Below are 14741 nucleotides of genomic sequence, written 5' to 3'. Positions count from 1 at the left end.
AGCATGTGCAAGCAGTCTAACGTGGCTCAGCCGCGTCCAAAGTACTGCATGCAGTACGCTGTCTTGTGACGCAGCGTTACAATGTAACGCAACGTCCGCACTGTGAACAGCCCCATTGATTTTTCATTACTGTGCGGTGGGCTGCGTTACAGGCTGCTCTAACGTGCGCCTGTAACGTCCCACTGTGAAACCAGCCTTAAGGTCCTAATATCAGCGTTGGCTGCATTACTAGATGCTCCATTAGCTACCAACCCTTTGATCATACAGTTCATAAGGGCAGTAAACAAATTGAGACCAGTAGGCCGCAAACTATACCCGCAGTGGGACCTACCCACAGTTTTGAACGGTTTAGCAAAAGCTCCATTTGAACCATTGACACAATGTAATTTAACTAATTTAACGCTAAAGACTGTTTTTTTGGTAGCCATTGCGTCAGCAAGACGTGTCTCCGAGATCCAAGCTTTAAGTTGTTTACCATCTTACCTCCATTTCTTTCCGGACAGGGTAACTTTAAAACCTATGACACAGTTTATACCAAAAGTAGCCACAGCTTTTCACTTCGCACAGGAATGGCACCTACCTACTTTCCTCGACGAGAATTCGCAAACGCCATCAGCATGGAACATTCCGGAGATATTAAAACACTATATAGACATGACAAAGACAATACGAAAATCAGACAGACTTTTCGTTATACCGGAAGGATATCGAAAGGGCCAGGCAGCGTCCATTAGGACCATAGCCACCTGGCTAGTAAAAGCTATACGTACAACGTATAGTATCATGGACAGGATGGCACCGACAACACTAACAGCCCATTCAACAAGGTCGATCTCCGCATCATGGGCCGCGCAGGCAGGTGTGTCAGCGGATGTCATATGCAGGGCGGCTAACTGGTCATCCGCGAATACATTCGTAAATCATTACAAGGTAGACCCGGCTGCCTCTTCATCAGTTCAGTTTGGGAGAAGTTTAATTACTACAGCCGTAATGTCAAATAGAATGTGAAAATAAACATAATTTGCATTTTCAGTTTCTATGTAAATAAGACACTATGTATGTAAATATACAAATTAAATGTATGCAAGCATCAAAATGTGTACCCTCCCAATTATTTTAGATAGATAGTTAGATCCCATAGTATGCTGCCATGGATTTGACAGGAAAACGGAAAATTGAATACTTACCTACCGGTAATTTTCCTTTCCTGTCGAATAACCATGGCAGCATACGGGATACCCACCCTAGAGAAATGCAGTCTTTTTATGGACATAGTTACAAAAGCAGGGAGCCATTATGGGGTGGAAAGATTTATAGTTACCAGTCCTGATTGGTTAATGGGCGGGGTTAACCCATAGTATGCTGCCATGGTTATTCGACAGGAAAGGAAAATTACCGGTAGGTAAGTATTCAATTTTCCGTTATTTTGGCAGTGTGAGGGACTAGCATCAACTGGTAGGCTTGGCAGACAGTGAAACAGACTCTGACACAGTTTTCAAGGTGCAAAACGCTGTGTTTTTATTCCACAGCAAAGTGACACAAACAGTTCAAACACAGTAAGTCCACAGCAATGCAAACCTTAATATGCAGTGGGATTTTAAACAGCACTTTCAATGCAAAGTCCATATGAAAGGTGGCAGCGTTTGAGTAGTACAATCCTGGATTATCACCATCAGTTTTGTTAGAGTCTCTGACTAGCAGCTGACTTACAACCAGGAAGTGATCACCTTTTTTATGTGTCAGCTGTGAAGCTGACCAGTTCAGGTAAAACCTGGAGTGCAATTCCACCCAGGATAGGACGACCAGAAGCTCCCACCCTCCCTGCTTCTGGTCAGCTCCAGCCCAAAAGTGAGACTTAGCTATGCACATAACCAAGCCACACAAACTCTGGAGCTGCTACTGCATGTAGCATCGGATCCTGGGTGCAACATACCTTCCGTCTACCACCATTCCAGACAAAGTGAATAAATATTTTCCATTCACTGTGTCACAGCAGTTAAACTGCTGTTCAGGAAATGCTGTTGAAAACAAAGAAAACCCTCACACTAAAGCTGGTCACTAACGGTCCAATTTCTAGTGAAAAATCGTTAGAGCGATCAGAAATTCTGATCGGACGAAAAATCGTTCACTACACCATCAACTACCAATCATTGCTTCCTATCTATCACGACCACCAAGAAAATCCAAATTTTCGTTCGACGAAAATTCATTCGGGCGACATTTTTTTCACTCGTTCATAATCGATTGTGTCCACCAATGGAGATTATTTACAACCAATCCGATCAGAATTTCTGATCGCTCGAATGATTTTTCGCTAGAAATTGGACCATTAGTGGCCAGCTTTAGGCCCCGTTTACACGTAATCAGTTGGTACGCGTATTGTGAAAAAGATTTCAGTTAAAACACGTTAAAGAGAAACTCCAACCTAGAATTGAACTTTATCCCAATCAGTAGCTGATACCCCCTTTTACATGAGAAAAATAATGCTTTTCACAAACAGACCATCAGGGGGCGCTGTATGACTGATTTTGTGCTGAAACCCCTCCCACAAGAAGCTCTGGGACCGCGGTACTCTGGGCAAACTGCCACAATGTACCAATGTTCACAGACAGGAAATAGCTGTTTACAGCCGTCTCTAACAGCCAAAACAGCTAGGAGCAGCTACATAACCTGCCCACAGTAAAAATGTCACCATGTAATAAATGTCAGAATGTAAATCGGGGAGAGGAAAGATTTTACAATGAGCAAACACTGACTAAATAATTTATACATAATTATGGTAAAAAATGAAGCACTTTTTTTACTACATTATTTTCACTGGAGTTCCTCTTTAAGTGCAAACTGTGCCATAGGAAAACATGGGCATTACTTTGAAAATCAGTTGTGCTTTCAGTTATAACTGAGAGCAACTGATTAGGTGTAAACGGGGCCTTAAAGAGAAACTCCGACCAAGAATTGAACTTTATCCCAATCAGTTACCCCCATTTACATGAGAAATCTATTCCTTTTCCCAAACAGACCATCAAGGGGCGCTGTATGACTGATATTGTGGTGAAGCCCCTCCCACAAAGAAAGAGTACTTACTCTTGGCAGTTTCCTGTCTGTGATCCTTGCTGCATTGTGGGAAATAGCTGTTTACAGCTGTTTCCAACTGCCAAAAAACCATGCAGCAGCTACATCACCTGCCAACAGTAAAAATGTCACCATGCAATAAATGTCAGAATGTAAATCAGGTATTTATAAGATTTTACAATGGGCAAACACTGACTAAATCATTTATACATAATTATTGTAAAAATGAAGCACTTTTTTATTACATTATTTTCTCTGGAGTTCCTCTTTAAAGGACCACTACTGCGAAAGATTTCATTTTTTAACACCCCCACAGTAGTTACACCAAGCATGTAGAAGATTCATTGTGACATTTATTTCAATATCTAATATGGCCCTTTAACTATTTACATGTCACTGTATCCTCTGTGCGTCAATCCCTGCACTAGCCCTGACGGACTTCTGTAACTGTAATCCCATCATAGGGGAACCCTTGGCAAGCATTGTAAATGACAAATGGTATTGTCCTTTTTTTTTTACTTGGCCCCAACGGCCATAACCCGATGGAAACTCACGCTGTAACCGGCTGTTCTTCCGGTCCGCACTTTCTACATGCCAGCCAACCAGGGGAGCAGCTCTCAGCAGCACCGCTTTGCACTGTCCAATCACGCTGGAGCCGCTCTCACCATCCATCCAATCACCGCTGCTCTTGTCTGCTTGCAAAGACTCACAAGCGCAGAGCAGCTTTGAGGAGAGAAGCGAGATATGATTCATATGAATCATATGACTCATATGAATCAACAAAGCGCAGAGCAGCTTTGAGGAGACAAGAGCAGCGGTGATTGGATGGACTGGGAGAGCGGCTCCAGCGTGATTGGGCAGTGCAAAGCGGTGCTGCTGAGAGCTGCTCCCCTGGTTGGCTGGCATGTAGAAAGTGCAAGCTGGAAGAACAGCTGGTTACAGCGTGAGTTTCCATCGGGTTATGGCCGTTGGGGCCAAGTAAAAAATAAAGGACTATACTATTTGTCATTTACAACGCTTGCCAAGGGTTCCCCTATGATGGGATTACAGTTACAGAAGTCCGTCAGGGCTAGTGCAGGGACTGATGCATAGAGGATACAGTGACATGTGGATAGTTAAAGGGCCATATTAGATATTGAAATAAATGTCATAGTGAATCTTCTATATGCTTGGTGTAACTACTGTGGGGGTGTTAAAAAATGAAATCTTTCGCGGTAGTGGTCCTTTAAAGCATTTTAACTGAAATTTTTTTCACAATGCACTGCTATGGAAAAAACGCGTGCTAACGCCTACCAACACGTACTAATGCACAACAACTGATTAAGTGTAAATAGGCCCTAAGAATCCCCCATGAGGAGTTGGACTGGCCCAAAACTTGTCGGTTCTAGGAGATTTTAACTGCCTGCTTTTTTCGCAATAGTGGTCCTTTTAGCCACTTAAGGACCACAGGCTTTAACCCCCTCAGCTTTAATGGCTTGCTGCAGAGCCACACATCCGTCCACACAAATGAATCCCCCCCTTCTCTGCCCACCAACAGAGCGGGCTCTGTTGGTGGGCTCTGATCGCTCCCACAATGTTTATTTTTTTATTTATTTGTTTGTGTATTTATTTTCATAAAATTTTGCTATTAATTTATTTTCCCTCCCTCCGCCAGCCAATGACAGCGATTTGCTGTCATAGGAATTAGCCTATGAGAGTCGATTGCTTTTGTGCCTCCCCAGGGGACAGCCGAGTGACACAGCTTTCCCCAGTACAGCGCTACAGTAGATTGCAGCGCTGTACAGTGTAAATAGACGGCGGTTTTGCCGAGCCGAGCCCCGTCATTCAAGCGGCACGTGCGATCTCCTGAAAAACCCCGCCCCAGGACTTGACGCCTATGGGCGTTACGCAGTCCTGCGGCTGCCACCCTCCCGCCGACGCCAATTGGTGTTAGGCGGTTAGGAGGGGGTTAAGCTTGTACTCAGCTGTTGGTTGACGTTGGTTGTATTCTGCTTCTCTAGACCTGTGGCCTGTGGCTCCAACTGATTGAATACCACCTGCCCTGACCTTTGAGTTCTGACTTATGCTACATACACACCTGCGATAATGATCGTTTACTACGAACGATAGTTCTATGACGAACGATAGTTGCACAAGGAAAGGAATAAATGCAAATTAGTAACAGAGAACGTAGTGCAGCCATTGTTATCACTGAAACGAACGATCGCTAAAGAATAGGTGCGTGCGCACACGGATATGACGTGCTAGCGATCGTCGCACGACGAACATACACACAGTGACGATCTTTGGCCGTTAAAAAACGATCGTTACGCAGCGAAGCGGATCAAAAGAAAAGTGTGTACATTTAAACATATATATAAATACATACCTAAGTGTGTACATTTAAAAACATATATTATTATTATTATGTAGTATTTATATAGCGCCGACATATTACGCAGCGCTGTACAGTGTATATATATATATATATATATATATATATATATATATATATATATATATATATATATATATCTTGTCACTAACTGTCCCTCAAAGGAGCTCACAATCTAATCCCTACCATTGCCATATGTCTATATTATGTAGTGTAAGTACTGAAGTCTAGGGCCAATTTTTTTTTTTTAGAGGGAGCCATGTAAGTTCATTGCATGCTGTTTAACAAATAATGTTGTAAAAAACATTTATATTCACAGCAAGATTGATTGTGTATTTTTTTTTAATTTTCAAAGAACGATAATTACGAAACACACACCACAGGAAATACGTAGGTTACATCTATATGCGCAGTTGTGCACTGCTTTCAGCAACGATTGTTCTTGCGCAATTGCTGTACACACCTTTCTTTTACAGCGATGATCGCGCAATACGATCCAACGTTTTGGAAAATTCGCTCGCTGATTGCACTTTTCTCGCTCACCTTAACGATCGCTTCTGATCGCAACGGAAAGAACTTTACGCAATTGTCGGACGAGCGATCGTTAATTAGGTGTTACAAACGATCATTATCGCAAGTGTGTACGCAACATTAGACTCTGATTGATCTCTGCCTGCCTTTAGAGTTGGGCCGAACGGTTCGCCGGCGAACGTGGTTCGCGCGAACTTAGGTGGTTCGCGTGCGGGTGCCGCACGCGAACGTTTTGCGGAAGTTCGGTTCGCCCCATAATGCACCTGTTCTGTGAACCCGCCATTGTATACCTGTTCTGTTCAGTGATCCTGCCACTGCATACCTGTTCAGTGATCCTGCCACTGTATACCTGTTCTGTGAACCCGCCACTGTATACCTGTTCTGTTCAGTGGACCCGCCACTGTATACCTGTTTAGTGAACCTGCCACTGCATACCTGTTCTGTGAACCCGCCACTGTATACCTGTTCTGTTCAGTGGACCCGCCACTGTATACCTGTTCTGTGAACCCGCCACTGTATACCTGTTCTGTTCAGTGAACCCGCCACTGTATACCTGTTCTGTTCAGTGAACAGTTTGGTGTGTCAGTGTGAAGCAGTACCTTAATTACACTACCTGATTGATGTATACACATGCAAGATGTTTTAAAGCACTTTAGGCCTGTCATTTAGCATTCAATGTGATTTCTGCCCTTAAAACGCTGCTTTGCGTCAAATCCAGATTTTTCCCGGGGACTTTTGGCATCTATCCCACTCCGCCATGCCCACCTCCAGGTGTTAGTCCCCTTGAAACATCTTTTCCATCACTTTTGTGGCCAGCATAATTATTTTTTTTTTCAAAGTTCGCATCCCCATTGAAGTCTATTGCGGTTCGCGAACTTTAACGCGAACCGAACGTTCCGCGAAAGTTCGCGAACCTAAAATCGGAGGTTCGGCCCAACTCTACCTGCCTTGACCTTTGTATTGCCTATTGACCTCATCTTGTGTTGCTAGTGCAGCCCTTTGCCTACTGACCATTCTTCCTCTGTTAAAGTGAATGGGGCAGGGAAAAGGAGGGAACGGGAGGATGATAGGAGGGAACATCTTAGCAAGTCTGACTTTTTCTGTCTGAAAATTTGCTTTAGGCAAAAGTCACAGATTCAGAGTACAGAATATGGGAACCTGGGGGAATCATAAGAGGAATGGACAACACAAAGAGGTAGGATGGATCGAGCATGAACATACCTCTGTGCTTTACTTAGGTCGCTTTGCTTCAGGTCAGGTACCCTTTAAAGAGACACTGAAGCGAAAAAAAATTATGATATAATGAATTGGTTGTGTAGTATGGATAATTGCTAGAACATTAGTAGCAAAGAAAATATACTCATTTTTATTTTCAGTTGTATAGTTTTTTTTTTATAACATTTCATCATTCTCTAATATCAGCATTCTAAATGATTTTACAGTGCAGGCCATTGAACTTTTGAACCCTTCTCTGCAGAGAAGAAGAAAATACAATGACAGTTGAGATAACAAGCTAAGAAGAAAGAGCTCTCTGCGACTTTGAAAGTCGTGGCGCTCAATGGCTCTTTTTGCATAGGTAATGTGACGGTCTAGTGCCGCCACTGAGACATCTGATTATTTGGTGATCTGCAGAATCACCAACAATGCAGACGCTATACCTGATTATGTGTGATCTGCAGAATCACCAATAATACTAGTATAGCAGACAAAGAGCTGAGTGTAGTGATTTGGTGCAACCGTAACTTTAATAGTTTTATCAGAACTAAACAGGACAGATTTGACCAGAACCTCCCCAGTGAGGCCGGGAAAGGTACGGACAGGAAATACAGAGGTAATATAGCTGGTCTCTGCCAGGGATGCTGGCGAGAGACAAGAACCACTCAAACAGGTACTAACAGAGTTTTACCAGATGACCTGGAATATCTACCAGGCGTCTGCAGGAATGGGCCGACTAGTTCTCACCAGAGGAGCTGGCAAGGAACTAGTTGACAGGTAGCAAGAAAGCTACGCCAGACCTTTCCAGGGGAGCTGGAAAGGTGATACTAGTGACTCAGACGGTATTGGCTGAACCTTCCAGAGAAGCTGGGAAGGTCCACTCAATCACTAGGCAACACCTCACCAGTGAAGCTAGTGAGGATAATAAATAAATAACGAGTGCTCATCAGTGGAGCTAGGCTAGGCCCCTACAGAGGTGCTGGCTGACAGTAGCTACACGGCAGGACCTCCGGGGCTCTGTGAACACATTAACGGATATGGTGACCTCGTAGTTTGGCAAGACCTCACCAGAGATGCTGGTGAGGTACAAAAGATACACTGACCACCTGAATAATAAAGTACAAACCCCAGCAAGCTGGGGATACTGAAACTGGGATAGAATCTCCAGAGGAGCAGGGGCACAGGCAAAGCTGTAACTAATGGCCGCCTAAGGAGTAGGCGGCTCAGACCGTACTGCAGCCTAGGAGCAGGAGGCACAGACAATGCTGCAACTACTGGTCGCCTAAGGAGTAGGCGATTCAGACTGTACTGCAGCCTATGAGACACAACCAATACTGCACTAGTAATTGCCTGGGAATGGGTGAGTCAGACTGTACTGCAGCCTAGGAGACACAACCAGGACTGCGCTAAAGAATAACTTCACCAGAGGCACAGGTGAAGCTAGCACCTCACCAGTGGCGAGGGCCCACTGGTGAGTAGAGTGGTCAGACAGGCAAGTTTTGGCAACAGAGAGGTAAATATCAGTACAGAATCGTGAGACAGGAGAGTAATCGGTAATCAGGCAGAGGTTCAGCAACTAACAAGGCAGACAGGCAAAGGTACAGGATCGGAAAGCAGGATCAGAGTCAGAATACTAGCTAAGAGTCATACACAGGAGATCAATACAGAATAATACAATAATGAACTAACTATAGATAGATGTATATTGCAAACATTGCATATACATCTATCATCCACAGGAACCTAACTACAATGAACAGGATTCCTAGTCTTGTGTGAAATCCCTGGTTTCCTCCCAGATCAAACACACCGGAACTATTCTAACAAATAAACAGTAACAATGAAGCAATATCCTAGACTAGGGGCTTGATTCCCAAAAGAGTGCTAACTGTTAGCACGGGCGTTTTCGCGTGAATTTTCGTATTGCGCGCAATCGCAAATTTTAATGCGAAACGATAACATTTTTGCGTGCAAACGCGAATTTTCCCGCGAAAACTATATCGATTTCGCAGGAAAATTCGTGTTTGCACGCGGAAACGTTATTGTTTCGCGAGAAAATTCGCGATCGTGCGAGACAACGACCTTGCAAGGGAAAAATAGTTCCGTCCCTGGAGTCCTAGACGCCGGAGAGACGGACAGGGGCCCAGAAGCAGCCGCGGTGGCGATGCAATCCGACGCGGCTGCGCTTGTTACAGATAACAACTGGAGATTCTTAACTCTTCCTGTACTGGAAACAATATTAGACTTATGTCTAACTCCTAATGTTTTATTTCCTAGCTGTACTACACATACAAATCATTATATCATATATATTTTTTTAGCTTCAGTGTCTCTTTAATGTTACTAAAAAAATATCTTTCCATTTTAATTAGCTATATATTTTCAAATTTGAATGTAAGCCCAAAGTTGCATATATTTTCACACCTGTAATCTTTACTCTCCATTGCACTGGTTTTCAATACAAACAGGGCACTTATCTTCTCCTTCCCACATGAGTAGACCAGGGATTATTGTCTATTGTTTTCCACAACTACCCTGACTGGCTAAAAGCATTTACACTCCCAGATGATCATTGTGGAATAGCTGATCATTTGAATTAATTAATACCTAATCAATTCACAATACTATGACCACCCACTACTATCCAGAATAATTGAGTCTTTCTGCACAGACAGCTGCTTAACCTGGGCATGTCTCAGTAAGATATTGTATGGTTACTGTACTAGTGACATCTACAGCCATGAAGACTGAAGTGCGTCTGTCAGCTGGTGATGGTTTTATGGAGGTGAATCCAATCATCAAACTGATTGATCAAGGCCTCGTTCACATCATTTAGTGCAGATGGCTGTGCGATCGGCACGCAACGCGTCCAATCGCACTTCATCTGCGCTACTATGCACTGTGGTAGAGATCCCATTCACTACAGTGAATGGGATCTGCGGTGTGATTCCAGAAAATGCTTGCAGCAGCGCGATAGCGCATCTCGCTGCTGCGCAGCACAATACAATGGGAACGTTAGAAGGGCTGTCTATGCCCTTCTACCGTTCTTGCGTGTCGCACACTATGCGCGCTGCCAAAATCTGTCTGAACTAGCCCAAAGCCTGACTCAAATGTGCTCATTTGGGTTAAGGTCTTGGGAATTTGGAGGCAAGGGAAATTAATTAAAATGTGACTTATCAGAGAAGGCAAACCTCTACTATTGTGTATTCCTATGCAAATTGCAATTTTTTTTTGTGGTGGACCCTCATGAGCATGAGTGCAATCCCCCTCTGTCTGCACCGAAGCCTCATTCACAAGCAGGGTGCACACATAACAGAGCGTGAAAGGCTGCGTTTTCTGTCATGTGCGGGTTTTTTGTGTGCATTTTTAGTGCGCTTTTACTGCATTTTACTGTGTGTGCATCAGCATTTTTTTCCTGCAGATGCGTTTTTCATGCGGTTTTTGCATTTTTCATGCGTTTTTCAATTGCGTTTTATGCTAATCACTAGGAAGACAACTGGAAGCGGAAATACATCAGAATTTAAAAAAAATTAAATAAAAATGCATATAAAAATGCATGTAAAATACATACCATTGCGTTCCTATTGACTTTCATTATGTGAGTTTTTGAATATTATGCAAAAAAACCCGTGTTTTTAATTTGAAAATGCATACAAAACACATATGCGTTTTTTTTCCTGCGGCCCATAGACTTCCAATAGCGGCAAAAACTCAGTGTTTTCAGCAACGCTAGCGTTTCTGCTAAGTGTGCACCTAGCCACAAGGTTTACTGCACAGTCGTTTTGGTTTTTACATACATCCGGGGTTGCCAAAACATCCCTTTAAATAATGACACATATAAGTTTTGGAGGTTCTGGAGCTACTGACTCATAGTTATCGCCTAAACTGCATCTAACTAGCCACAATACTTGTATAATTCAGTAATTAAAGGGATGAGTTGGCAACGCTGTACAGATTTGGAAGCCCCCTGTTTCATACAGACGATGAGTTGCCACGCTGTAGTGTGCTGAGCAGCCAGCATCAGCCTGTGTAGCTGACAGTCACAGTTGCCATGTTGGGTCATTAAAAAGGTTCCATGAATCCACTCACAGTACCCTTTAATTACACTAAAGGTGGGTACACACATCCGATAAAAGTCTTTTGAAAATGAAAGATCACAGACCAATTTTACCACCTTCCATGTAGTATGAGAGCCATACTCTACACAGTCTATTCTACTGAGCTGAACTCCCCATCAGATAAAAATCGTTGCAAGATGCTGCACACACAGATGCTGTACACATGCAACAGATCAGTATTTGCAAAAGATCTGTTCCTGCAAAATGCATTGATAGTCTATGATATCTGCAGATCTCATACACACCTTGTTTAACGGACCTTCATCTGCAGATCGGATCCACCAGGATGGATCTTCCGATCTGCAGATGATTGTCTGATCTGCAGATGAATGTCTGTTAAACATGGTGTGTATGAGGATCTGCAGATCTCGTAGACTATGAATGCATTTTGCAGGAATTGATCTTTTGCAGATACTGATCTGTTGCATGTGTACAACATCTTTGTGTGCAAATCTTGCAGATTTTTATCTGATGGGGAGTTCAGCTCAATAGAATAGACTGTGTAGGTATGGCCCTCATACTACATGGAAGTGGGTAAAATTGTTCTGTGATCTTTCATTTTCCAAAGATTTTTATCTGATGTGTGTACCCACCTTATCACAAGAGAGGGGGATGCTAAGTGCTCATTACCAAGCAGCAGGTGACTTGGAAAGCTGCTGTTCAGTAATGAGCTGTGTTACCATCTCACTCTGGCCTAGTGCACACCAGAGCGGTTCGGCTGCAGTTTGCGATCCGCTTGCGGGTGCGGATCCGCTAGGGTAATGTATTTCAATGGGCTGGTGCACACCAGAGCGGGAGGCGTTTTGCAGAAACGCATACTCCCGGGCTGCTGCAGATTTTGGATTGCGGATGCGTTTCTGCCTCAATGTTAAGTATAGGAAAAATGCAAACCGCTCTGAAAAACGGCACTTCAGAGCGGTTTGCCAGGCGTTTTTTGTTACAGTAGCTGTTCAGTAACAGCTTTACTGTAACAATACAGGAAATCTACTATACCAAAACCGCTACACAAAACCGCAAAACGCTAGCTGAAACGCTGCAGGAAAATAACAAAAAGCGTTTCAAAATCTGCTAGCATTTTGCGGATCTGCTAGCGGTTTTTGGTGTGCACCAGGCCTCTCTTGTGATAGTTTTACACTTTAATTACAGCAGCCTGTGAACAGTTCAAAATATCTGACATTTCCAAAATGTTGCCACCATTCGCTTGGTGGCCCTAAACAAGTATTTACAATGTATGATATTGACTTTCCATTTTATGCACCCATGAGTTCTTCATAAGACATGTCCATTCATCCAGTGGATAGTTGTTTCACATCTGAGGTAGATGTGAGAAATGTGACTCAATGGTGTACAAGGTAAGCAATTTGAAATGTGTGGCATTAATCCTAGCAATGTGTAGAGCTGAATTGAAAGAGTGGTGGCATGATGGCTTAGTGGAAAACCTCTCGCCTTTCAGTGCTCAAATCCCTGTTTCAAATCTGAGCCACGACACTATCAGCACAGATTTTGTATGTTCATCCTGAATTTGTGTGTGTTCCCTCCCACATCCCACAATCTTTATTGGTTCTCCTCAAAACTGAGCTTAGCCTAGGTTAGGAGCATTAGACTATGGTAGGAATTAGATTATGAGCTTCACTGTGGGAGAGTTAGTAACATGACTATGATCTCTGTAAAGCGCTGCAAAAGATGTCAGGGCTACATAAATACACAATAAAAGGGATACTGTACTTTATCCCCCACAACTGAAAGGAAAATGTTTCATACAGAAATATGTTTCATACAGAAATGGATTTCAGTCACATGGGTTGCATATACTTGTATGGAATTAGACTGACATCCAGTGGTAGTTTGTATTACTTCATTTCAAATACACAACTTAAAGGACTTCCGAGGCCAAAATCCGGGCCCAAAACATAAAAAAAGTTAGCTACCTTCATGGCTTTGTAAGGCACGGAGGACGCCGTCCGCGCCCTCCGTGCCGTTCCGCCTGGTCCCCTCTGGTGAATAGCCCCCCGAAAGGCTGCGACCCCACGGTCCGGGTCGGCATCTTCTGCCCCTATAAAGATGGCCGCCGGAGCTGGCCACGGCTGCGCAGTCCGCATAGCCGCTACTGCGGCTGCGCAGCTCTAGGGCCAACCCTCCGATCCACGCTGCCTGTTACGTGATCGGGGGGTTGGCCCTAGAGCTGCGCAGCCGCAGTAGCGGCTATGCGGACTGCGCAGCCGTGGCCAGCTCCGGCGGCCATCTTTATAGGGGCAGAAGATGCCGACCCGGACCGTGGGGTCGCAGCCTTTCGGGGGGCTATTCACCAGAGGGGACCAGGCGGAACGGCACGGAGGGTGCGGACGGCGTCCTCCGTGCCTTACAAAGCCATGAAGGTAGCTAACTTTTTTTATGGTTTGGGCCCGGATTTTGGCCTCGGAAGTCCTTTAAAGGACACCTAAAGTCAGAGTGATATGGAAGCTGCCATATTTATTTCCATTAAAGCAATACCTGTTGCCTGGCTGACTTGCTGATCCTCTGCCGCTAATACTTTTAGCCAAAGACCTTGAACAAGCATATGCAAATCAGGTGTTTCTGACATTATTGTCAGATCTGACAAGATGAGCTGCATGTTTGTTTCAGGTGTCATTCAGGCACTACTGCAGCCAATTAGATCAGCAGGACTGACAAGCAACTGTGATTGCTTGTCAATAATAAATATGGCAGCCTCAATATTCGTCTCACTTCAGTTGCCCTTTAATTGCTAGTGGCTTTGCAAAGCAGAAACTTGAACTACCTTTGTTCTCCCTGAAAGCTTAACACACCTCCACAGGGGCAAACCCAGAATTTTCAAGGGGGGGGGGGATTCCTGAAAGGTCTCTTTTGGCAAGCCGCACACTACCGCACATGCCCTTGCCCACAAAATACACATAATGCACAGCATTTCCCACAAAATAGTGTTTCCCTACAAAATACACATGATGCTGTAGCGTTCCGCCAAAATATATATAATGTGGCAGTGATTAGGTAGCCAGATAACCCCCCCCCCCCTTTATTATGGATATCCAAATTATGGATATCCAAATTATCACCTTTAATATAGGTGACCAGATGACCCCCCATTTATCGCACAGGTAGCCAGAGGAGGTCCGCCCCATTTACGGCATATCTAGCTAGATGACCCCCCTGTTAGGATAGGTAACCACATGATCCCCATTTATAGTATATAGCCAGATGACTCCACGTTCAGTACATTCCCCCTTGTATTTCGTCAGATCCCCCTTGTATATAACCAGTGTATAAAGCCAGATCTTCCTTGTATATAGCAAGATCCCCCTTGTATCTAGCCAGTGAATATAGCCAGATCCCCCTTGTATATAGCCAGTGTATATAGCCAATGTATATAGTCAGATCTTCCTTGTACATAGCCAGGGTATATAGCCAGATCCCCC

At 44.0% G+C, this 14741-nt stretch overlaps 1 long non-coding RNA gene across 1 annotated transcript in view; it reads right to left on the bottom strand.

The window, feature by feature from the left end:
• Positions 1–7198: 7198 nt before the first annotated feature.
• Positions 7199–14741, bottom strand: part of LOC137522592 (uncharacterized) — a 46035-nt gene continuing 38492 nt past the window's right edge. The window contains exon 3 of the long non-coding RNA XR_011022355.1: positions 7199–7253. This is a non-coding gene — a long non-coding RNA (uncharacterized lncRNA). The remainder of the gene's footprint in view (positions 7254–14741) is intronic.

Source organism: Hyperolius riggenbachi, chromosome 6 (genome assembly GCF_040937935.1).
Source record: "Hyperolius riggenbachi isolate aHypRig1 chromosome 6, aHypRig1.pri, whole genome shotgun sequence".
NCBI classification, from domain to species: Eukaryota; Metazoa; Chordata; class Amphibia; order Anura; family Hyperoliidae; genus Hyperolius; species Hyperolius riggenbachi.
Note: the sequence above shows the minus strand (reverse complement) of the source record. Positions and strands in the feature narration are given on the sequence as shown.